This window comes from Pongo pygmaeus, chromosome 13 (assembly GCF_028885625.2).
Source record: "Pongo pygmaeus isolate AG05252 chromosome 13, NHGRI_mPonPyg2-v2.0_pri, whole genome shotgun sequence".
NCBI lineage: Eukaryota > Metazoa > Chordata > Mammalia > Primates > Hominidae > Pongo > Pongo pygmaeus.
In genome coordinates this window covers 45,999,261-46,022,861 of record NC_072386.2, presented here as the reverse complement: position 1 = coordinate 46,022,861, position 23,601 = coordinate 45,999,261, and positions in this window count along the sequence as shown.

Below are 23,601 nucleotides of genomic sequence, written 5' to 3'. Positions count from 1 at the left end.
ATGATACATCAGTTTCATTATATATATATAAAGAATAGTGAGACTGTTGAATTATATGGTAGTTCTATTTTTAATTTTTTGAGGAATCTTCATACTGTTTTCAGTAATGGCCATACTAATTTACATTTTCACCAACAGTAAGTACCCAAGTTATATTTAATTTTTGTCCAAATCCTCATCAGATGTTATCTTTTTTTCTCTTTGGTAATAGCCATTCTAACTATAATTATGTGTTATCTCATTGTGGTTTTGGTATAAGTTTTTCTGATGATTAGAGGCTGAGCATTTTTTAATATACCTGTTTGCCATTTGTATATCTTCAGTTGCAAATGTCCATTTAGATCATTTGCCCTATTTTTTATCAAACTTTTTGATTTTTTTTTTGCTAATTAGTTTTTATTTTATCATATAGCCTGCATATTAACCCTCTTTCTGATGTAAAGTCTGCAAATATTTTCTTCCATTCTGTAAGTGGTCTATTCCCTCTGTTGATTGTTTCCTTTGCTATTCAGAGCTTATATGTTTCATATAACCCCATTTGTATATTTTTGCTTTTGTTCTTTGTGCTTTTGAAGTCTTATTCAAAATAATTTTTGCAGGGACCAATGTCATGAAGCGTTTTTCCCTGTTTTCTGGTATTTTTATAGTGTTGGGTTTTATATTTAAGTATTTAATTTATTTTGAGTTGATTTTTTTTAATCGGGCAAGAGATAGAATCTATTTTGATTCTTCTGAATGTGGATGCCAATTTTCCCAGCACCACTTATTGAAAAAACTGTATTTCCTCAGTCTGCATTTTTGGTCCCTTTGCCAAAAGTCTATTGTCTGTATATATTTCTATTTATTTTTGGAATCTTTATTCTTTTCCATTGGTCTTTGTGTCTGTTTTTATGCCAGTACCATGATGTTTTCATTAATATAGCTTTTTAATATATTTTAAATTAAGATGGCATTATGGCTCCAGCTTTGTTTTGTATTATTTTTGCTCAATATGGCTTCAACTGTTGATTGTCTTTTGTGACTACCAACAACTTTAGGACAGTTTTTTATTTTTCTATTTCTGAGAATAATATCATTGACATTTTTGTAGAGATTACACTGAATCTGTAGATCGCTTTGGATAGTATGCACATTTTAACAATATTAATTATTCCAATTCATGAACACAGGATATCTTTCCATTTATTTGTGTTTTTTTCTATTTCTTTCTTTTGCGTTTTATAGTTTTCAGTGTAGAGATCTTTCACCTCATTGGTTAAATTTATTCTTTGATATCTTAATTATTTTTAGCTATTGTGAATGTAATTGTTTTCTTGGTTTTTTTCTCAGAGTTTATTATTTGCATGTAGATACGCTTCTGATTTTTGTGTTTTGATTGTGTATTCTGTTACTTTACTGAATTTACCATTAGTTCTTACAGTTTTTGGTAGAGTCTTTAGGGTTTTCTACATATAATAATATGCTTTGCAAATGAGGACGATTTGACTTTCTCATTTCATATTTGAAAGCCTTTTATTTATTTGTCTTTGTTAAATGATCTAGCTAAGACTTCCAGTACTAGATTGAATAGAAGTGATGATAGTGCACATTTTAAATTTTCTTTTCCAGATCCCACCAAATAATATTTCAACTTTTCTCTGTGATAGTATGAGGTTAGTTGTGGGTTTGTCATATATGGGATTTATTCTGTTGAGGTATGTACTTTCTATGTCTAATTTGTTTAGAGTTCTACCATAAAGGGATTTTTAATTTTATCAATTGTGTTTTCTGCATCTATTGAAATAATCATAAGATTTTATTAATGGGATGGATTACATTTATTGATTTGTGTATATTGCACTATACTTGCATCCCTGGGATAAATCCCACTAGAGCATAGCGAATGAGATTTTAAATGTGTGTTGAATTTGGTTTGCTAGTATTTTGTTGAGGATTATTTAACCTATTTTTATTAGTGATAGTGACATATAGTTTTATTTTATTGTGTGTCTTTTTCTAGTTTTGGTATGAGGATAATGCTTGCCTAATGGAATGAATTTGAAAAATTTCCTTCTTCCTAAATTTTTTGGAATATTTTGAAAGAAATTAAGTGTTTGGTAACATTTAGTAGTGAAGTAATCGAGTCCTGGGCTTTTTTTTCATAGGATACTTTTCATTATTGATTCAATCTCATTACTTATTATTGGTCTGATATAATTTGAATATTTTTCTCTTCGAAATCTCATGTTGATATGTGATTCCTAATGTTGGAAGTGGGGCCTCGTAGAATGCTTTTTTTACATGGGGAAGATCCCTCAAGGATGGATTGGTGCCCTTTAATTGTAATTAGTCAGTCTCTATTAGCTCCCATGAAATCAGATGTTTAAAAGAGTCTGGCACCTCTTCCTTTCTCTCACTTGCTACCTGTCTTCCCCTGAGTAAAAGCTTCCAGAGGCCCATGCCAGAAGCAGACACTGTTGCCATGCATCTTGTACAGTTTGCAGAACTGCGAGCCAAATAAACTTCTCTTTATAAATTACCCAGCCTCAGGTTTTTCTTTATAGCAATGCAAAACTAACTAAAACTTGCTCTGTTCAGATTTTCTGTTTTTCCATGATTCAATATGTGTTGGTTGTACATTTCAAAAAAATTTATTCTAAGTTTTCTAATTTATTGACATACAGTTGTTCGTATCTTTATGATCTGTTGTATTTCTGTAGTATCAGTTATCATGTCTGTTTTTTCGTTTCTAATTCTATTCGTTTGAGCCTTCTTTCTTTTATTTGACTGGTTAAAGTTTTATCAGTTTTATCTTTTTTTAAAAAAAACTCTTTTATCAATCTTTTATAATTTTATAGTCTCTATTTTGTTTATTTCTATTGACTTTTACTATTTATTTTCTTATAATTTCGGATTTAATTTGTTTTCACTTATCTGGTTCCTTGAAGTATAGTATTAGGTTGTTTATGTGAAATATTTTCTCTTTATTGAGATGGAGGTTTATTGCTATAAATTTCCCTCTGAGTAGTGTCTTTGTTGTATCCCATAGATTTTGATATGTTATGCTTCCATTTTAATTTGTTTCTATTTTTTTAAATTTCCCTTTCAATGTGTTCACTAACTCATTCATTGCTTAAGAGCATATTATTTAACTTCTGTGTATTTGAATAGTTTCGGAGGGTCCTTCTGTTTTTAAGTTCTACTTCTATAACATTTTAGTTGGAAATAAAATTTGATATGCTTTTAATTTAAAAAATTTATTAAGACTTATTGTGTGGCATATCCTGGAGAATGTTCCATATGCACTAGAGAAGAGTGTGCATTCTGCTGCTGTTGGATTGACAGCATCTGTCTCTCTCTCTATATATGTATATATATATACGCACATATACATACAGAGATATATGTTTATATGTAAACATATATGTGTGTGTATTCTATTATATATAATGTTCCTTCTGTACTAGAGAAGAATGCATATTCTGCTGCTGTTGAAGAGACAGCATCTGTCTAGATAGATAAGTACAGATATACAGATGTGAATATATCTGTTAGGTACGTTTGGCTTAACAATCAGTTCTGTTCCACTTCTTCCTTATCGACTTTCTGTCTGGTTTATCTATTATTGAAAGTGGTATATTAAGTTCTCTAATTGTATTGCTATCTATTTTTCTCTTCATGTTCATTAATATTTGCTTTATATACTCAGGTGCTTCAATGTTGGGTGCAATGTATATTTACAATTGATATGACTTCTCATTTAATTGTGCCCTTTATCATAAAATAATACTCTTCTTTGTCACTTATGACAGTTTCTAACTTGAAGTCTATTTGACTTTTCGTATAAGTATAGTCACTTCTGCTCTCTTTTGGTTACCATTTGAATGAAATACCTTCCTTTGCTTTTTAACTTTCAGTTTATGTGTGTGTTTAAAGTGGATCTCTTCTAGGCAGCATAGCTGGATCTGATTTTCTTTTTAATCTTTATCTACTCTCTTTTTTGATTGGAGAATTTAATATATTTTCAATCAAAGTAATTATTTGTAGGCAATAAATTGCTACATTTTGTTAGCAGTGTTTATTTTGGTTTATTTTGTAGCTCATCTATTCCTTCCTCTTTTGTTGTATATCTTTGATTTGGTGATTTTCTTTAGCATGATTTTTTGTATTTCTTTTTCTTCATAATTTGTATATCTACTACAGTTTGGCTTTGTGTTTACCGTGAAGATTACATAAAACATCTTATAGTTGTAATAGACTATAGACTGCTAACAACTTCAGTCACATTAAAATGTCTATACTTTTACCCTAGCCCCCAATAATTTACATTTTTGATGTCACAATTTACATCTATTTAAATTATGTATTTCTTAACAACTTATTGTTTCTACTATTATTCTTGACTATTTTGACTTTTAAACTTCATAATAGAGAAATATATGATTTATAGAGCACCATAACAGTCTTAGGATATTTTAAGTTTGACTATATATTTACCAGCAAATTTTATGCTTACATGTGTTTTCACGTTAATCATTAGCATTCTTTGTTTCTACTTGAAAAACTTCTTAAAGCATTTTTTGCAGGGTAGGGTCTGTTGGTAATGTATTACCTAAACTTTTGCTTGTGTGAGACAGACTTGACTTCACATTCATTTTTGAAGGACAGCTTTTCTGGGTATAGTATTTTAGACTGATAGTTAGCTTTTATTTTCTTTCAGCACTTTGAATATGTTATCTCATTTTCCTCTGGCATGCAGGATTTCTGCTGAGAAATCTGCTGATAGTCTTATGGGGATTTCCTTATTTGTAACTTGATGCTTTTTTCTTGCTGTTTTTAAAATTCTCTGTAATTGACTTTCGACAGTGTTTTATAATGTGCCTTATTAAGATCATTTTTGATTTCAGTGTGTTTGGGGACCTTTAAGCTTCATGGATCTGGATGTCTATATGCCTCCTAAGACTTGAAAAGTTTTCTGTAATTATTTCATTAAATAAGCTTCTTATGCCATTCTCCATATTTTCTTCCTCTTGAAATTTCTTAATGTAAAAATTTGTTTGCTTAATAGTATTCAATAATTTTTATAGGCTTTCTTTACCATTTTAAACCTTTTGGATTTTAAATGATGTGAATTAGTGTTTTTTTTTAAATTGTTGGTAATCTCTACATTTCTATGCAGGCTAAAATATTTTAATAATTGGCTTTCTCCCTTGTAATAGTGAATTCTATTATTCATTTTGGCCAACTGACTTGAAGAACTATCTGTGGAAACCATGGGACTGTTTATTGCTGTCGCCTGTTCTGTGTCAGGTGAGGTTCAAGGAAGCAGAAACTTAGCTCAGGTCAAGGTTACAAAGGTGAGGGGAGAGGATGGAATAACACTGCAGTGAGAAGCACGGTTAAAAAAGATTTTACCTTTCTTAGAGACGAGAAGAGTTTAATTTTTATTGAATTTTTATTAGGTCATAATTTTATAGTTGTGGAAACTGAAGTTCATAGACCATATTTGATGACTCCAGATCACTCAGCTTCCTATATAAAAGAAATACCCTAGGAATCTGGAGCTTCCATCTTTCATATCCAGCCTATTGCACCGTGGGGTTGGGTTCATTTTAAATGATTTTATAACTCAATAGGTATATAAGCCTGGTTAAAATCATATGTGTATGATGATTTACCCTTGCAATATGTTTTGCTTAGTAGTTTTAGCTAGTCCTCAACTTCCAAATACAGTCATTAAAATTGCCTTGATCTTCCTTACATTAACGTTAATATTTTCTAGATGAAGGCACTGAGTTTCAAAAAGATTCAGTGAATTGCTCAGAGGATAACTTAGGACCTAAAATTAGCTCACTTGAATTCTAAGCCTATAACTGGGCCACTATACAAAATTACATTATCCTTGTACAATCATATTGTTAGAAATGTCTTCCTGTATTTTATGAACTTCTCTGGAAATCCTGTTATTATTCTTTCACCATTACAGGAATACAATTGTCAAAGCAGTATAATTTATGATTATTATTATTTCTGTAGTGTCTGCAAAAGTATATTTAATCCATGAAGACCTAAATCTTGATGCTATAAATTTGGAGAGGATGTAAAGCGAGGCTGATATTTATCTTTGATTGTGATTGTGCACTTTCATTAATTTGAATTTCACCAATTCACGCTTCAGAGTAATTTAGTTAGGGTATTTGCTATACTATAATAAAATCGCCTGAGCTTTGACTTATATGTAATTAAATGGTGGGAAAATTAATACTTGCTCATAATATACTGAAATTGCTAAAAGAACATAAGGGATGCTTTCAGGTGTCCAAGCACTCTAGAAATCATTTACATACAAGCAATTGACGTGCTAATTTCAACTCATTCTTATCTATTCATTGAAGCTAGTAAGCTTCAGAACATGAGCGCTTTCTTAGTCTAATTCCAATTACAGTACATAACAGAGAGTATTGAAAATGCGTCTTGTTAAAAAAGATCTATAATTTGGACCTTTGACTAAGGGAAACTAATCCAGATTAATGAATTTTCTATAGTAACGGTGAAAAACTTTATGCTTTCTGATAAATAAAAGAGAAACTATCCAGGTTTTAGTTTCTATTCTCAGGAATAATTGCTTATTTAATCAAGAATTTCTGCCTTGGTTATAATTTTAATTATTCAATGAATATAGATTTGCATTTTTAGAGGTATATAGAAAATTAACAATTTTTAATTTTAAAGCGTGAGGGCCAGGCAAAGAATATATGCAATAACAGCCAATTCAGAATGTCTGGTTAAGAATTCAAATAATCTAAGAAAAAAATGAGTAAATATTAGTACAAGTCAAATCATGAATTTGAAATTATATCTGGTAAACTATTGATATGCAAGTGTGTTAGAAGTCATCAGAGAAAGGGCCAATGAATCAAGTATTTGCATGTTGGAGGGAGACTAGAGGATGCATGAGTTACTAAAAAGCTATTATGAAAAAATATGGTATTGAGTCAAGAAAAAGACCTAGGGTTCAAGTTTTAACACTGCAACTTAACAATTATGTGGTTTTCTGCAATTAACTTTGCGGCACTTCTATTTCCTTCTCTACAGAAATGCTGAATATAAACCTGCATTCTCCACTCCTGTGAGTTTACTATGAATATTAAAAAATACCAATGCATTCTGAAAATGTTCTATAAATATAAGGTCTGTAATAGTTTAAAAGATAGCCTATTAAATGACTAATTTGACCTAGAAAAATTCTGGGTTTGGTGATTTTAAAGAAGTTAGGAAAGACCACTTTGTTCTCCCCATGCTAGCTGAGAGCTTTCCATTCTTCGCTAACAGAAAATCTGTCAAATAAGAGATTCTGACCAAGAGTGCTAGAAAAATGTGTGATGGAATGGCACTGAAAATAGTGGAGCCCAAGGCAAAAGCATGATTGCATTAATTGGCAGCCTGCTGGCCCCTAAAAATGTGCTGCAGCACTGGGGAGGCAATTGTCAATACAAAGGCTGCAAGAACAAGTATTTTCTCTTCATTATGGTATTAGAGTTTATACATAAAGTCATCTGAAAATTAACATTGATTTTATCATCGAGCTTCAATCCTCTGTCACTTAAAGTATATTCATTTGATCCCTTTTGTTCTAGACCAACTTGATTGTCTAAGCCCCAAGTAAAAGAAACATTGGTTTGTTCCTTTTATGTTTTTTTTTTCAGTAGACACTAGTCAAGTTTCAGAAATAAAACTAAGATAAATAATTTAAAAATTACTACTGGAAGCCGGGCGTGGTGGCTTACGTCTGTAATCCCAGCACTTTGGGAGGCCGAGGCGGGCGGATCACAAGGTCAGGAGATCAAGACCATCCTGGCTAACATGGTGAAACCCCATCTCTATTAAAAGTACAAAAAATTAGCTGGGCGTGGTGGCAGGTGCCTGTAGTCCCAGCTACTTGGGAGGCTGAGGCAGGAGAATGGCGTGAACCCAGGAGGTGGAGGTTGCAGTGAGCCGAGATCGTGCCACTGCACTCCAGCCTGGGCAACAGAGCGAGACTCTGTCTCAAAAAAAAAAAAAATTACCCTTGGAATAAAGAGCATAGGTGTCACATGGGCTGTAAGTTGTTCTGGCAGCCCAAGGCAATGAGCTGCAATTTGTACAGAAATATTTCAGGAAGGCATCACTCTCCAAACTCAGAGCTAAAGTTTCTAAGAAAAGTCACAGGTCAGAGAAATTGTTCATCTGAGAACTATACAGCTGGTCACAGAAATGCAAGGTATAAATTAGTAAGGTTCCACTGAATCGGTATCTAATCTAATAAAATAAGGAATAGGGAGCCAATTCTTATCTTTTGGAAACTTCACTGGATTTAGGTTCCTGAATAAATTTAGCTCAGTGGAAACTTGAGTTTCCATAAGACTTCGGCTGGGGGATAAAAATTCTAATTTCAATTCTATTAGTAATTAGATATTTAATCTTGAGCAAACAGAATAAAATCCTTAAGTCTTATTTTCATTATCTATGAATAAGAGAACATGTAATGGAAAAAGTATTATCTATCATATGGCTTTCTTAAGATAATCAGATGAAGTCATATATTCCAAACAGTCAGAACCCATTAAGTGCTAACTAATGTTCATTAAATTGGAGTTTTAAATGTTGTATTGTATTATTTGGACCTTAGTCGGGTTAGAGTTTTTTTTCTATTTGATTTTGCAAAATTGATGTGTTGTTATGTTGTTTGGGTTTATTACTGTTTTAATAGCCAATTCCCAGAAAGAGCATTGGGTCATCCTCTTCAACAATTTCCTGGATTTCTTTTCTTCCTTTTCCTTTGCTTTCTTCTGTCAGTCTCTCCTCTCTCATTCATGTTTGACTCCCACATGAGAACATGCTGCACAGGGCTCTTCCAGGTTCAGCAGTAGTATTCTGACTGAGGGAGCTGTCATTCTCTTTATTTACAACTTATTAAACTTCAGTTATTTAAGAAAACGCTTCCTGGCTCAAATCCCTTGAGTTCAGCAAATACATTTCCACTGCCCTTATTATTTCTGTTCCTGATTATTAACAGGGGGAAAAATCTAGGCAGTACAAACTTCAGAAGGTGCTACTTTACTTAAGAGATTTCCTATAGTCTTTAAGAAAAAGTTGATTTCCTTCATTCTGTCTTCACTAGATTACATAGATTTAAGAAATCATGGTTAAACACAATGGAAATCAATAGGTTGAGATGAGTACAGTTGAGAATGTTTTCTCATTATTAAACTGCCTTTTTTTTAAAATGGTTATTTACCTGGGTTCAATTCCTGGTTCTAATATATGCTATAGTCTTGGGCATATAACATGAATTCTCAGTCAGAACAGTTTCTCCTTCTGTAATATCGGAATACAAATATTATATATATCATACAGTTGTAGTAACTAAGCTAGTAGTTGCAGTGATTAAATGAGCTAATGGTTGCAATGATTTAGAACTGTGCTGGACATGGTGAAACTGTTACACATTAGCCATTATTATCATTATTGTGTTGTTTACAATGTTTAACGTCACTTGGAAGAAACTCCACCATTCCGTAGAGGAAACGCTACTTAACTATTTAATGTCCATTACATTTATTCTATTTGAATAAGCCTATGTAATATATATGTAAATACATATACGACCAAATTCACACATACGTAATTGTTAATATCCTTCTAAATATTTTGACCAAGTGTTTCAGTTTTCTCATTGTAACTGGTAATTGATTGGACTAACGAGAAAAGAAAGCAAGTCAGGAAGTATTGAACAACACACTATATAAACAGAATTGACACTGCTAATGCTGCCATTCTTTCATTTTAAATAATTGTAGAAAAAATCATTCTTTCCCACTATTCTTAGTCACCACATATTACTAAAGTCTTTCTACACATGGACTGCACCATAGTCTCTGTAAAGGTTAAAAGTGGAGTTAGAATACATTAGGAAGAAATCTTTTTTTTATTACTAAATTAAAAAAAATGTTTAAAACTTTACACCTACATAGATTTGTTTTTCTTTGGAATATAATAACATTGTATGCTTAACCAATACATACCACAGCTTCCTTTAGAGATTTTCATTATTTTGATATTTTGTTATACTGCGAAATTATAGCTCAAAATATGTAAACCACTTAAACAAATATAATCGTGTAAGTAGAGTTTAGTCTCATAATCTAGGGTTAAGTGTAATAATACAGATTTAATAATTTGGGAAGAACCGTAAAGAGCTCAGACTCAAAGGTCTGTTCGCCACATCCTCACTACCATTTATTGTTTGACTTTTTAGTAGCCATTCTGATTAGTGTGAAATGATATCTCACTGTGATTTTAATTTGCATTTATCTGATGATTTGTCATGCTGAACATTTTTTCATGTTTTTTGGCCACTTGTATGTCTTCTTTTGAGAAATGTTCATTCATATAATTTGCTCACTTTTTAATGTGATTATCTTTTTTTTTTTTTTTCTCGTTAAGTGGTATTAGTTCCTTGCAGATTCTGGATATTTGTCCTTTCTCAGATGTATAGTTTGGAAATATTTTCTTACTTTCAATAGGTTGTTTATTAACTTTTTTGCTATGCAGAAGCTCTTTAGTTTAAATAAATCCCATTTGTCTGTTTTTGTTTTTGTTGCATTTGCTGTTGAGGTCTTAGTTATAAATTTTTTGCCTTGTCCATTGTTGAGATGAGTTTTCTTATAGGGTTTTTATAGTTTCAGGTCTTACATTTCAGTTTTTAATCAATCTCAAATTAATTTTTGTATGTTGTGAGAGATAGGTGTCCAGTTTTATTTTTCTAAATATGGCTATTCAATTTTTACAGCTTCATTTATTAAGTAGAGTATTCTTTCCCCATTGTATATTTTTGTCCACTTTGTCAAATATTAGCTGGTTATCAATGTGTGGCTTTATTTCTTGGTACCCTTTTGTGTTCCATTGATTTATGTATCTTTTTTTTTTTTTTTTTTTTACCAGTACCATGTTATTTTGTTTACTATACGCTTGCAGAATAATTTGAAGATGAGAAAAATGTACATGCTACAATTGTTGGATAGAGTGTTCTGTAAATGTTTATTAGGTCCATTTGGTAGAGTCTCGTTTATGTCAAGTTTCTTTGTTGTTTTTCTGCCTTTATAGTCTGTCTAATAATGTCAGTGGGGTGTTGAAGTCCCTCAGTTTATGATATTACTATCTCTTCTCATAGGTCTAGTAGCATTTATTTTATGAATCTGGGTTAGGATTCTTATATCTTCTAGTTGAATTGAACCCTGCATCATTTTATAATGACCTTCTTTGTCTTTTTTCAACATTGTTGATTTAAAGCATGTTTTGTCTGATATAACTATGCCTGCTTGTTTTTTTTTTATTATTATTATTATTTTATTATTATTATACTTTAGGTTTTATGGTACATGTGTGCAATGTGCAGGTTAGTTACATATGTATACATGTGCCATGCTGGTGCACTGCACCCACTAACTCGTCATCTAGCATTAGGTATATCTCCCAATGCTATCCCTCCCCCCTCACCCCACCCCACAACAGTCCCCTAAGTGTGATGTTCCCCTTCCTGTGTCCATGTGTTCTCATTGTTCAATTCCCACCTATGAGTGAGAATATGCGGTGTTTGGTTTTTTGTCCTTGTGATAGTTTACTGAGAATGATGATTTCCAATTTCATCCATGTCCCTACAAAGGACATGAACTCTTCATTTTTTATAGCTGCATAGTATTCCATGGTGTATATGTGCCACATTTTCTTAATCCAGTCTATCATTGTCGGACATTTGGGTTGGTTCCAAGTCTTTGCTATTGTCAATAATGCGGCAATAAACATACATGTGCATGTGTCTTTATAGCAGCATGATTTATAGTCCTTTGGGATATTATATACCCAGTAATGGGATGGCTGGGTCAAATGGAATTTCTAGTTCTAGATCCCTGAGGAATCGCCACACTGACTTCCACAAGGGTTGAACTAGTTTACAGTCCTACCAACAGTGTAAAAGTGTTCCTATTTCTCCACATCCTCTCCAGCACCTGTTGTTTCCTGACTTTTTAATGATTGCCATTCTAACTGGTGTGAGATAGTATCTCATTGTGGTTTTGATTTGCATTTCTCTGATGGCCAGTGATGGTGAGCATTTTTTCCTGTGTTTTTTGGCTGCATAAATGTCTTCTTTTGAGAAGTGTCTGTTCGTGTCCTTTGCCCACTTTTTGATGGGGTTGTTTGTTTTTTTCTTGTAAATTTGTTTGAGTTCATTGTAGATTCTGGATATTAGCCCTTTGTCAGATGAGTAGGTTGTGAAAATTTTCTCCCATTTTGTAGGTTGTCTGTTCACTCTGATGGTAGTTTCTTTTGCTGTGCAGAAGCTCTTGAGTTTAATTAGATCCCATTTGTCAATTTTGGCTTTTGTTGTCCTTGCTTTTGGTGTTTTAGACATGAAGTCCTTGCCCATGCCTATGTCCTGAATGGTAATGCCTAGGTTTTCTTCTAGAGTTTTTATGGTTTTAGGTCTAACATTTAAGTCTTTAATCCATCTTGAATTGATTTTTGTATAAGGTGTAAGGAAGGGATCCAGTTTCAGCTGTCTACATATGGCTAGCCAGTTTTCCCAGCACCATTTATTAAATAGGGAATCCTTTCCCCATTGCTTGTTTTTCTCAGGTTTGTCAAAGATCAGATAGTTGTAGATATGTGGCGTTATTACTGAGGGCTCTGTTCTGTTCCGTTGATCTATATCTCTGTTTTGGTACCAGTACCATGCTGTTTTGGTTACTGTAGCCTTGTAGTATAGTTTGAAGTCAGGTAGCATCATGCCTCCAGCTTTGTTCTTTTGGCTTAGGATTGACTTGGCGATGCGGGCTCTTTTTTGGTTCCATATGAACTTTAAAGTAGATTTTTCCAATTCTGTGAAGAAAGTCATTGGTAGCTTGATGTGGATGGCATTGAATCTGTAAATTACCTTGGGCAGTATGGCCATTTTCACGATATTGATTCTTCCTACCCATGAGCATGGAATGTTCTTCCATTTGTTTGTATCCTCTTTTATTTCCTTGAGCAGTGGTTTGTAGTTCTCCTTGAAGAGGTCCTTCACATCCCTTGTAAGTTGGATTCCTAGGTATTTTATTCTCTTTGAAGCAATTGTGAATGGGAGTTCACTCATGATTTGGCTCTCTGTTTGTCTGTTGTTGGTGTATAAGAATGCTTGTGATTTTTGTACATTGATTTTGTAACCTGAGACTTTGCTGAAGTTGCTTATCAGCTTAAGGAGATTTTGGGCTGAGACAATGGGGTTTTCTAGATATACAATCATGTTGTCTACAAACAGGGACAATTGGACTTCCTCTTTTCCTAATTGAATACCCTTTATTTCCTTCTCCTGCCTGACTGCCCTGGCCAGAACTTCCAACACTATGTTGAATAGAAGTGGTGAGAGAGGGCATCCCTGTCTTGTGCCAGTTTTCAAAGGGAATGCTTCCAGTTTTTGCCCATTCAGTATGATATTGGCTGTGGGTTTGTCATAGATAGCTCTTATTATTTTGAGATATGTCCCATCAATACCTAATTTATTGAGAGTTTTTAGCATGAAGGGTTGTTGAATTTTGTCAAAGGCCTTTTCTGCATCTATTGAGATAATCATGTGGTTTTTGTCTTTGGTTCTGTTTATATGCTGGATTACATTTATTGATTTGCCTATATTGAACCAGCCTTGCATCCCAGGGATGAAGCCCACTTGATCATGGTGGATAAGCTTTTTGATGTGCTGCTGGATTCTGTTTGCCAGTATTTTATTGAGGATTTTTGCATCAATGTTCATCAAGGATATTGGTCTAAAATTCTCTGTTTTGGTTGTGTCTCTGCCAGGCTTTGGTATCAGGATGATGCTGGCCTCATAAAATGAGTTAGGGAGGATTCCCTCTTTTTCTATTGATTGGAATAGTTTCAGAAGGAATGGTACCAGTTCCTCCTTGTACCTCTGGTAGAATTCGGCTGTGAACCCATCTGGTCCTGGACTTTTTTTGGTTGGTAAGCTATTGATTATTGCCACAATTTCAGCTCTTGTTATTGGTGTATTCAGAGATTCAACTTCTTCCTGGTTTGGTCTTGGGAGGATGTATGTGTTGAGGAATTTATCCATTTCTTGTAGATTTTCTAGTTTATTTGCGTAGAAGTGTTTGTAGTATTCTCTGATGGTAGTTTGTATTTCTGTGGGATCGGTGGTGATATCCCCTTTATCATTTTTTATTGCATCTATTTGATTCTTCTCTCTTTTTTTCTTCAGTAATCTTGCTAGCAGTCTATCAATTTTGTTGATCCTTTCAAAAAACCAGCTCCTGGATTCATTAATTTTTTGAAGGGTTTTTGTGTCTCTATTTCCTTCAGTTCTGCTCTGATTTTTGTTAATTCTTGCCTTCTGCTAGCTTTTGAATGTGTTTGCTCTTGCTTTTCTAGTTCTTTTAATTGTGATGTTAGGGTGTCAATTTTGGATCTTTCCTGCTTTCTCTTATGGGCATTTAGTGCTATAAATTTCCCTCTACACACTGCTTTGAATGCATCCCAGAGATTCTGGTATGTTGTGTCTTGGTTCTCGTTGGTTTCAAAGAACATCTTTATTTCTGCCTTCATTTCGTGATGTACCCAGTAGTCATTCAGGGGCAGGTTGTTCAGTTTCCATGTAGTTGAGCGGTTTTGAGTGAGATTCTTAATCCTGAGTTCTAGCTTGATTGCACTGTGATCTGACAGACAGTTTGTTATAATTTCTGTTCTTTTACATTTACTGAGGAGAGCTTTACTTCCAACTATGTGGTCAATTTTGGAATAGGTGTGGTGTGGTGCTGAAAAAAATGTATATTCTGTTGATTTGGGGTGGAGAGTTCTGTAGATGTCTATTTGGTCCGCTTGGTGCAGAGCTGAGTTCAATTACTGGGTATCCTTGTTGACATTCTGTCTCGTTGATCTGTCTAATGTTGACAGTGGGGTGTTAAAGTCTCCCATTATTAATGTGTGGGAGTCTAAGTCTCTTTGTAGGTCACTCAGGACTTGCTTTATGAATCTGGGTGCTCCTGTATTGGGTGCATATATATTTAGGATAGTTAGCTCTTCTTGTTGAATTAATCCCTTTACCATTATGTAATGGCCTTCTTTGTCTCTGTTGACCTTTGTTGGTTTAAAGTCTGTTTTATCAGAGACTAGGGTTGCAACCCCTGCCTTTTTTTGTTTTCCATTTGGTTGGTAGATCTTCCTCCATCCGTTTATTTTGAGCCTATGTGTGTCTCTGCATGTGAGATGGGTTTCCTGAATACAGCACACTGATGGGTCTTGACTCTTTCTCCAATTTGCCAGTCTGTGTCTTTTAATTGGAGCATTTAGTCCATTTACATTTAAAGTTAATATTGTTATGTGTGAATTTGATCCTGCCATTATGATGTTAGCTGGTTATTTTGCTCGTTAGTTGATGCAGTCTCTTCCTAGTCTCGATGGTCTTTACATTTTGGCATGATTTTGCAGTAGCTGGTACCGGTTGTGCCTTTCCATGTTTAGCGCTTCCTTCAGGAGCTCTTTTAGGGCAGGCCTGGTGGTGACAAAATCTCTCAGCATTTGCTTGTCTGTAAAGTATTTTATTTCTCCTTCACTTATGAAGCTTAGTTTGGCTGGATATGAAATTCTGGGTTGAAATTCTTTTCTTTAAGAATGTTGAATATTGGCCCCCACTCTCTTCTGGCTTGTAGGGTTTCTGCCGAGATATCCGCTGTTAGTCTGATGGGCTTCCCTTTGAGGGTAACCCGACCTTTCTCTCTGGCTGCCCTTAACATTTTTTCCTTCATTTCAACTTTGGTGAATCTGACAATTATGTGTCTTGGAGTTGCTCTTCTCGGGGAGTATCTTTGTGGCGTTCTCTGTATTTCCTGAATCTGAATGTTGGCCTGCCTTGCTAGATTGGGGAAGTTCTCCTGGATAATATCCTGCAGAGTGTTTTCCAACTTGGTTCCATTCTCCCCGTCACTTTCAGGTACACCAATCAGACGTAGATTTGGTCTTTTCACATAGTCCCACATTTCCTGGAGGCTTTGCTCATTTCTTTTTATTCTTTTTTCTCTAAACTTCCCTTCTCGCTTCATTTCATTCATTTCATCTTCCATGGGTGATACCCTTTCTTCCATTTGATCGCATCGGCTCCTGAGGCTTCTGCATTCTTCACGTAATTCTTGAGCCTTGGTTTTCAGCTCCATCAGCTCCGTTAAGCATTTCTCTGTATTGGTTATTCTAGTTATACATTCTTCTAAATTTTTTTCAAAGTTTTCAACTTCTTTGCCTTTGGTTTGAATATCCTCCCGTACCTCGGAGTAATTTGATTGTCTGTAGCCTTCTTCTCTCAGCTCGTCAAAGTCATTCTCCGTCCAGCTTTGACCCGTTGCTGGTGAGGAACTGCGTTCCTTTGGAGGAGGAGAGGCACTCTGCTTTTTAGAGTTTCCAGTTTTTCTGCTCTGTTTTTTCCCCCATCTTTGTGGTTTTATCTACTTTTGGTCTTTGATGATGGTGATGTACAGATGGGTTTTTGGTGTGGATGTCCTTTCTGTTTGTTAATTTTCCTTCTAACAGACAGGACCCTCAGCTGCAGGTCTGTTGGAATACCCGGCCGGCCCTGTGAGGTGTCAGTCTACCTCTGCTGGGAGGTGCCTCCCAGTTAGGCTACTCGGGGGTCAAGGGTCAGGGACCCACTTGAGGGGGCAGTCTGCCCGTTCTCAGATCTCCAGCTGCATGCTGGGAGAACCACTGCTGTCCTCAAAGCTGTCAGACAGGGACATTTAAGTCTGCAGAGGTTACTGCTGTCTTTTTGTTTGTCTGTGCCCTGCCCCCAGAGGTGGAGCCTACAGAGGCAGGCAGGCCTCCTTGAGCTGTGGTGGGCTCCACCCAGTTCAAGCTTCCAGGCTGCTTTGTTTACCTAAGGAGACTGGGCAATGGTGGGCGCCCCTCACCGAGCCTCGCTGCCTCCTTGCTGTTTGATCTCAGACTGCTGTGCTAGTAATCAGCGAGACTCCGTGGGTGTAGGACCCTCTGAGCCAGGTGCGGGCTATAATCTCCTGGTGCACCGTTTCCTAAGGCCATCGGAAAAGCACAGTATTCGGGTGGGAGCGGCCCGATTTTCCAGGTGCCGTCTGTCACCCCTGGAAAGGGAACTCCCTGACCCCTTGCGCTTCCCGTGTGAGGCAATGCCTCGCCCCTGCTTCGGCTGGCGCACAGTGCGCTCACCCACTGACCTGCGCCCACTGTCTGGCACTCCCTAGTGAGATGAACATGGTACCTCAGATGGAAATGCAGAAATCACCCCTCTTCTGCGTCACTCACGCTGGGAGCTGCAGACGGGAGCTGTTCCTATTTGGCCATCTTGGCTCCTCCCCTTCGCTTGCTTGTTTTTGTTTATTGTTTGCATGGTTTTTCTTTTTCCAACCCTTACTTTGAGTCTGTGGATATGTTGACCTGTTAGGTGGGACTCTTATAGGCAGAAAATGAATGGATTTTGTGTATTTATCCAATTTGTCAGTCTCTATATTTTAAATGGAGCATTTATGCAATTGATATTCAAGGTGAATATTGACATGTGGGGTTTTTTTCTGGTCATAATATTGTTGCTTAGTTACTTTGTAGTCTCCATTTTGTAATTTTTAGTAGGATCTGAGAGCTTTGTAATTATGTGTACTTTTGTGATAGTGAGTATCATAAAGAACTTTTTAATAATGCTCAGAAGAAAGATTTGGCAAGTACCCTTACAAGTTATACCAGAGGCAGGGTCCTAGAGCATTTTTCCCCCACTAAAACAATTATTGTAGTATTTATAATTTTGCTGTAATTGACTTGCCTACATAAATGCTTTATCGTTGTAACCACTATCACCATTAAAGAGAGATTACATTTTTGGAAAACTTTCTACATATACCTAAGAATATCACCTTAACAGTTTTTAGGTTGTTGAAGTACTATATAAATTATTCAGTGCATATGTACATAACAACATTACCTCCGTCATGAGAACATAGCTTGACTCACTGAATGGGCCTTAAGCCTTTGGACTCTTTTCCAAAGGAACAAATGAAAAGTAAAAATAGATTATTTTAAAAACAGAAGAAAGTTTTAAAGAAAATGGAAATTGAAGTCATCTTAAAAGTTTTTTGTGCTTCACATTTCTGTCAGGCATATAGCATATAACAAAATTATGGATAAATAAACTTTAAGTTCAAAGAATAAAGGATTTTATAATATTCTTAAAAGTATAAGGTGAAGTCTAAACAATTGTTCCAGAAACATCATACAAAATAGGACATATTCACAATATCAAAATGTTTGTTTCTAATTTACAAAGAAATATAAAATATGTGTGTTTTAATTTATCCTTCTTTGTGATGAACAACAATAAACATGAATAATAGAATCCCTAACACTAAGCATGCATTGAAGAGATCTTGTGCAAAGATGATTTTAAGGTGGTCATAAAATAGTACTTTCATTTGAGAATAAATTTCATATGATTAAGAAATTATATAACTTGAGTTCATTAAATACATGTACTGAAAATGAATATTCATACTGGTTTTAGATATATGCAGAACTACTACACAATATGCTAATGAAAAGTGATAAATTGTACTTAATTACGTAATATCCTGTAATCATATAAGTCAATGCTCTGCTCCTGTTTTCAACCTAAGTTGACACTAAGTCTACTACCTATTTTTTATTGATGTTTAGGGCAATTTTAGGGCAATTTAGGAGAAAATACTGAGAAAAAAAAGCACAATTATTATGTAATTAACTATCTAAAGTAGCTGTTTACACTTTAAAATTAATAAAAATAAGCTTTATTTTCTGCATCATCAACCCATCTCATTCCCAAACACCTTCCTTGAAGTAGCTTGAGCTTGTGATGTACTTAATCAACCCACCAATAATGCTTTCAAATTATGTTTCCACTTACATACATAGATCTAAAAATAATACATATTATTGTTTTCTATGTGTTTCAAAATATATGTGATGTAATATGACATGTCATATTTCAGCTGTTTTTTTTTCACCCATATCAATTGGTTTTAAATTCTAATCATGTTAATATATATTGTTCAAGTTTATTCCTTTTATTTTTCTAAGATGAACATTTTGTTTTCTATTACTAATAGTTCAAATAAGGTGGTAATAAACTTTTTAAATTGAATTTTATTTACATGTATAAAATACTTTATATATCTGGAGGTAGACTTGCTGATATATTTTATACAAGCTTTAAATTTTACTAGACACTGCCAAATAGCATTTGAAATTGCTGTGCAAACTTTCTCTGGAGATTTGCATGAGTTTACATTGGGTAGAGACTTTCATACACAAAATTTCTAATTTTCTCATAGAAAGGCATCATGTACTTTTGATTGTCTGTTTCCAGCAAATTAGATAGTCTTGGCTACCTATCAGTGATATATTATCAGTAAAAGGAACTAGTAATGATGGATAAAACAATAACAATAACAACAAAATTTTTATTGCATAATGTCTGGGAGAATAGTTAAAAATCTTGACAACTACAAATAAAAATAAGAAAGCAAGAAGCCAAATATGTAATATTGGCTGAATACTTTGCAGCCAATATAATTGACTGAAAATATTTTTCATCTTTAACATACTTGCTTAACCTCTGTGAACATGACTTTAATTTTTATACACTAAGAATCAAAGAAGACAGGAAAATTAAGCCTGGATCCCACTTAAGATAGGTACTTTGTTAGAAAAATGTTTGCAGAAAGTTGAGTCCCCAAAGGACTATGCATTCAGTTGAGAATACATTTAAATTAAATTACCACTTTACTATAAAGAAAAAAGAATGATAGTTGCATATCTAGAGCCATGAGTAAGAACGCAGATAGGGAGACATACATATGTATGTACAATCTCCTAAAAATTTATACTCATATTAATACAAAAACTAATAGTGAATAAGCTAACTTTAATATTTTCAGGAAATCTCAATTTGGACAAAACTGAATAAATCATCACTCAACATCCTTGAAGAAATATGAAATCACTTTAAAAATAAACCAAAAGGAAAAAATGCTCTAAGTTAAAATAGCAAAATTAGTATACAGCAGAACTAGACAAAGAAGATCTCAGATATAACTATTATAAGACATAGAATGTAAAGTATGAATCAAATATTCAAAGAAATAAGAGGGGGATTCAGATATAATTAAGAAAAAAGAAACTATAAAACATTAACATAAACGTTAAACTTTATTGTGTTGAGCTATATTTTTTCTATAGCCATTATAATTAAGTAGAACTAGAACGAAAAAAAACAAAATAAATGTGTCTAACAAGAGATTTGACACACCTTAAAAGAGCATCAATAAATTTCAAGACAAAAGATAGAAAATGATAACAAAAATTTAAAATTTCAAAAATATGGTCGGGCGCCGTGGCTCACGCCTGTAATCCCAGCACTTTGGGAGGCCGAGGCGGGCGGATCACGAGGTCAGGAGATCGAGACCATCCTGGCTAACACGGTGAAACCCCGTCTCTACTGAAAATACAAAAAATTAGCCGGGCGTGGTGGTGGGCGCCTGTAATCCCAGCTACTCAGGAGGCTGAGGCAGGAGAACGGCGTGAACCCCGGAGGCGGAGGTTGCAGTGAGCTGAGATTCGGCCACTGCACTCCAGCCTGGGCAACACAGCGAGACTCTGTCTCAAAAAAAAAAAAAAAAAAAAAAAAAAAAATATATATATGCAATTGGGGTTATTAAACTAAAAAAAAGTGAGAATAAGGGGGGAAATATTTACTACGACAATCCGAGAATCTTTCAAATTTGAAGAAAGCCAACAATTCTCAAATTCTAAGAGCTCAGCAAATTTATTTCAAACAAGATGATTTTTTTAATCTGCTTTATTCGTTATAGTGAAATTGCAGCAAACAGTAGACAAAACAGAGATATTCAAAACAGCTCAACAGAAAAGAGACTCTTTTCAAAAAGTCACATCTAGACTCATAGTTAAGGTCAAAGCAAAAATTGCACTGAACAAGTGAGAAGATTTTATCAAAGCTACTTCAGTGAAGAAGAGAGATCAGAACCTAGTTTGAACTCAACTTTGGTGAAATAAAAGGCAATATGGTTTTTAAGAGCTGGAGTGATGAGGAGAACAGAGTTCATCTGTATTTGATAATTGGCTGTACGCAAAGGAAGAGTAAATGTTCTCATATCTTTACGATAGGAGATAGTTTTACAATTAGGAGCAACTAACTATAAATTAGTCTTCTATCCTCCCACTGACCCTGGGAGATAGGGACTCCATCCTTGATGATTAAGTTTCAGAGAGACTATTTCCAAATCCTTGAGAAAGACAATCTTAAGTTGTAAGAGTGCCAAGAAATGTCTTAAAAACTTATATTTCAAAGGGGGCAGAGAAAGAATTTACAAGTTTCCTAAAGTAACTACTCTATGAAAAGGGAAATTAGGAGCCTAGAGTTAGGAAGACTCCTGTCTGAAGTTTAGCTCATCTGAAAGGAGTGTTTAAGCGGTCAGTCATGATCACTAATTTCAATTATGGATTAATATAAAAACAAAACCCTACATTTTTTGGAAGTTGAAAGAAGAAAATATTTAGGAACTTTCAGCATGGAAGAAATTTTTACACGGAAATAAAAGCACAAGACGTGAAATCAAATATGTTAAGAAATTGATTAAACAAATACACTAAGAATGTTGCTCATTAATGGGTTTCTTTTTTAATGTTCAAATTTCTTTCTTTTTTAATTTTTATGAGAAGAGACTGGTTGTATATATTTATGAGGCATATGAGATATTGTGATACAGTCATACAATGTGCCATAATCACATCAAGGTAAATGGGGTATCCATCACCTTAAGCATTCATCATTTCTTTGTGTTATGAACATTCCAGCTATACTCTTTTAATTATTTTTCTATATATAATAAATGACTGTTGACTCTAGCCACCCTTTTGTGCTATCAAATACTAGATCCTTATTCATTCTGTCTTAACTATATTTTTTTAACCACTAACCATCCTCACTTGCTCTCCCGCGTCCCACACTACCCTTTCCATCTCTGGTAGCCATCCTTCTACTCTCTAGCTCCATGAGTTCAATTGTTTTAATTTTTAGTTCCCTCAAATGAGTGAGAACAGTTTGCTTTTTATGCTTAGCTTATTTCATTTAACATGATGTCCTCTAATTCCATCCATGTTGTTGCAAATGACAGAATCTCATGCTTTTAATGGCTGAATAGTACTCTATTATGTATATGTACCACGTTTCCTTTATTCATTCACCTGTTGACGGACACTTAGATTGCTTCAAAATCTTGGTTATCATGAATGGTGCTGCAATAAACATGGGAATGTAGATATCTCTTTAATATACTGATTTCCTTTGTTTTCGGTATATATCTAGCAGTGGGATTGCTGGATCATATGGTAGTTCCATTTCTAGTTTTTGAGGAACCTCCATACTGTTCTCTATAGTGGCTGTACAAATTTATGTTCCCACCAACAGCATTCATGATTGCCTGTCTTCTGGATAAAAACCATTTTAACTGGAGTAAGATATCTCATTGTTATTTTAATTTGCACTTCTTTGACGATCAATAATATTGAGTACCTTTTCATACGTTTGTTTGCCATCTGTATGTCTTTTGAGAAATGTCTGTCAGATCTGTTGCCCATTTTTGAAATTGAATTATTAATTTTTTTCCTATTGAGTTGTTTGACCTCCTAATATATATTATGATTATTAATCTTTCATTGGTTGTGTAGATTGCAAATACTTTCTTCCATTCTGTAGGTTGTCTCTTCACTTTGTTGATTATTTCCTTCACTGTGCAGAAGCTTTTAAATATGGTATCATTCCATTGTCTGTTTTTATTTTGGTTACCTGTGCTTGTGGGAATTGCTCAAGAAATCTTTACCCAGTACAATGTCCCACATATAGATTATTTCTCTATTCTGTTCCATTGGTCTACATGTCTATTTTTATGCCAGTTTCATGCTTTTTTTCTGTAGTATAGTTTGAAGTTGGATAATACGATGTTTCCAGATTTTTTGTTCTTGCTTAGTCTTGCTTTGGCTATGTGGTCTCTTTTGTGGGTCCATATGAATTTTAGGATTGAGGATTGTTTTTTCTAATTCTGTGGAATAGTTCCCTCAATGTTATTTTATTATTATTTTTATTTCAATGATTTGAGGGAACAGGTGGTGTTTGGTTACACGGATGAGTTATTTAGTAGTGATTTCTGAGATTCTGGTGCCCCCATCATCCAAGCATGTACAATGTACCCAATGTGTACTTCTTTATTTTTCACTTCCCTCCCGCCTTTCTCCGTAGGTCACCAGAGCCCATTATATTATTCTTATGCCTTTGTGTCCTCATAGCTTAGCTCCCACTTATAAGTGAGAATATATAATGTTTGGTTTTTCCATTCCTGAGTTACTTCCCTTAGAATAATGGTCTCCAGCTCCATCCAGGTTGCTGTGCATGCCATTATTTCATTCCTTTTTATGGCTGAGTAGTATTTCATGATATATATATAGAATGTATATATTATATATATAAAA